Consider the following 3,474-nt stretch of genomic DNA (forward strand, 5'->3'; position numbering starts at 1 on the left):
GGTCAAATCCAAGCAAAAGATGCCCATTTGTTACGGTTCCAGATGGGATACCCAAAGTGTTAAGCTCACAGATAAGAAGGGATGGGCTGACTCCCCTTTTTATTCAGCCCCAAACTCAGTTGCTGCAACAAGGTTAACTTAAAAATCTGACTCTTCCTTGTGGATACCTTCCTTCCAGAACTAAAAAACCCATGTCTTTAAAATGGGTCCATTTAACCAGACTTTCTTGAACAAATTAATTAATTATCACATGTGAAAAGAAATACTAATACAACACACAGACAAACAGATTAGAAAGAAGAGGTGAGCCCAAATAAGCAATAATTTTAAAAATATATATGGATTATTGTGATTAGATTACCTACAATGTGGAAACAGGCCCTTCGGCTCAACAAGTCCACACCGACCCTCCAAAGAGTAACCCACCCAGACCCATTCTCCCTAACACTATGGGCAATTTAGCATGGCCAATTCACCTAACCTGCACATCTTTGGACTGTGGGAGAAAACCAGAGCACCCAGTGGAAACCCACACAGACCCAGGGAGAACGTGCAAACTCCACACAGGTAGTTGCCCAAGGTGGGAATTGAACCAAGATCTCTGGTGCTGTGAGGCAGCAGTGCTAACCACTGAGCCACCGTGCTTTGAACAGCTTATGAAGAACAGACAGTTGAAACATTGCAGCCTGGTAGGCATTGACATTAGTTGATGAACAATGATTTTTAATTTTATAGATTAGATGAAATCCAGTAATTTCTTTGACTTTCGACCATGATTGACTTCCAACATTCAGGTTGAGAGAGAGTCTTTTGTTGTCTTGTTTCCTTTCTAACTGGTCTGCAGCACTCAGAGTTAGAGAGGGTGCAACACAAAGGTAACTAAAAAAACTTCCTGATTTGGAGATGCCGGTGTTGGACTGGGGTGTACAAAGTTAAAAATCACACAACACCAGGTTATAGTCCAATAAGTTTAATTGGAAGCACACTAGCTTTCAGAGCGATGCTCCTTCATCAGGTGATAGTGGAGGGCTCAATCCTAACACAGAATTTATAGCAACTGTAAATTTTTGCTATAAATTCTGTGTTAGGATTGAGCCCTCCACTATCACCTGATGAAGAAGCGTTGCTCCGAAAACTAGTGTGCTTCCAATTAAACCTGTTGGACTGTAATCTGGTGTTGTGTGATTTTTAACTTAAAAAATCTTCAACTGTGATCATCAGAGCACACTAACGCCGACTGGTACACGCAAGAGCATTCAGTCCTAGCAGTCCAATCCAGTAATGTTGAAAGTAGTTTTTAATTCCTGTCCTTGTGTATTCTTCAAAGGAAAAACACAAAATGAGTCTGCGCTTTGGGACATAATCCACAGGATGGTGACTTGTTGTTGAGTAGGGAGTAATCATCCTCTCATTATCTTTCTATTTAAGTCCCTCTATTTAAATTTTGTTGGCGGTTTACACGTGTGATATTACATTGACTTCACACATGACTTTGCCAGAGAGTTCCTGAATTTAAATCTTTATTTTCTTTTGCAGCAGTCCTCTTTTTAAAAACAACAGATTTTGGCTTTAGAAGTAAAAATTGTCTACAAATACTCAGGTTCCGTTGTCTAAAATTGTCATCACATTGTATAGATTAATGAGTTCTTAAAGGGGTAATGTTGGACATGCATTATCTCAACAGAGACATATCATGTCATACAGTCTTGGCAGAACAGCTCTGAATCTCAAAGGGCTTAGATATGGCATGCATGTCTCTCAATAGTCTTAGTAACAATGTCTAACCAGGTAATGTAGATCGTGCCTAGTTGAAGCTGAAAAATATGTTGCTGGAAAAGCGCAGCAGGTCAGGCAGCATCCAAGGAGCAGGAGAATCGACGTTTCGGGCATAAGCCCTTCTTCAGGAATTCCAATTCTCCAGCATCTGCAGTCTTCACTTTCTCCGTGTCTAGTTAAAACTTTGCAAAACAAACTACAAGGTCCTCCTGTTCAGACTGGCTAACAGTTGTTTCTCGACCACTGAAAATAAAGTAGGCCCTTAGATCCAGTCAAGGAAAGACATATCCTTCTACCCATAAATACCACACTTATCATTGTCTTGCCTCCATCCCAACAATATCCACGACAGCAAGGACAGCCTTTCCACCTCATCTGAAATTGAGGACTATGAGAGAGCTTTATTCTTGCTGTCAATTTCTCTCCGATCAAAAACTACTTTCTGAAATTGCCCACTTAGCTGGATCTTATGTGTAATGCCAGGACCAGTCATTATCTCCCCAGGATGCTGTTGAGTACAGTATAGTTTATGACCTCTGATTGACCAGTAACTCTTGGCAGCCAGGAATCCCCATTTCCCTGTGTCTGGGACCATGGAGAAGGCCTGCCATGTGTTTGAGTGGTATAACACATGGGAAGCTTTCTCTAAAATGTGTGATTCTGGGATCTCACTGCAGTACCTCCACAAAGTTCCACCCCATTATGTCCTTAAATCAATTCTTTTTCATGCAGGTTGGTACTGGCCCTTGTATTCCATGTGTCTCAATTTTGTTAACCAAACCTTTAGATGGCAATTTAACAAATGGTTTCATAAAGTGCACATAAACAACACTCTTCATCAATCTAATTTGTTATTTTATCAAAAAAATGGGTAAGTCAAAGGTAATGAATCTCCTTAAGTAACTCAAACCTTTTCCAGTGCTTGGTGATTTCTTTCTCCCTGATTAATGTTTCTGAAGCTTAACTACCATCTTATTATCATCTATAATTGCTAAGACTGTTGTTACATGCTTTCTTGAATAATACAATTGCCACTGCCCAATCCTTTGGTACCTCCCCGATATCTAGGGAAGTTTAGAAGATTACTATAACACCTTCAGCTATCTATACCCCATCACTCCCCTCTTGGGGGACTAGCCACACAGACCAGGTGGCTTATCCACTCCAAGCAAAGGCTTTTGAGTATCGCTTGCCTTTCAATTATCATCCCATCCATTACCTCTGCCATCTCTGTCTCTACCAATATTTTATCAGCTGTTGTTATCGCTGGTTAATCAGGATGCCTTCATGGAAGCGTAAATTAAATGATGTAAGTACATCACCCCTTATGGAAACACATTGATTAACAATTAAGAATGAAGAAAACAGCCCTAAAACAGTAAGTCCCGATTTGTAGGTATCATGTGTTTTGTTTGAACAATGTTGTTTATCGTGTAGGAAAGTTTGGGGAAAGTGTACATTTCGGGGGTGCGGTAATTGTGTGATCTGTTTCAGGAATCATTCAAATCAATTAGTATTATGATACCCCATAGCGTAATGGGTCCCCTCATAATGGGAGGGTAGCGTCATATCCGAGGCCACCCTCAGTTAATTGGGCCACATTAAAAGAAAATGTGAGATCTGCAAACCAGGCAGGGGAAGCTCCCATTCAGCAGTTAGGTTTCTGTGGGGGTGTGATACATACTCAGAATCAAGACG

Source organism: Chiloscyllium plagiosum, unplaced genomic scaffold, assembly GCF_037043375.1.
Source record: "Chiloscyllium plagiosum isolate Xiang-an unplaced genomic scaffold, Cpla_swu_hap1 HiC_scaffold_13, whole genome shotgun sequence".
NCBI classification, from domain to species: Eukaryota; Metazoa; Chordata; class Chondrichthyes; order Orectolobiformes; family Hemiscylliidae; genus Chiloscyllium; species Chiloscyllium plagiosum.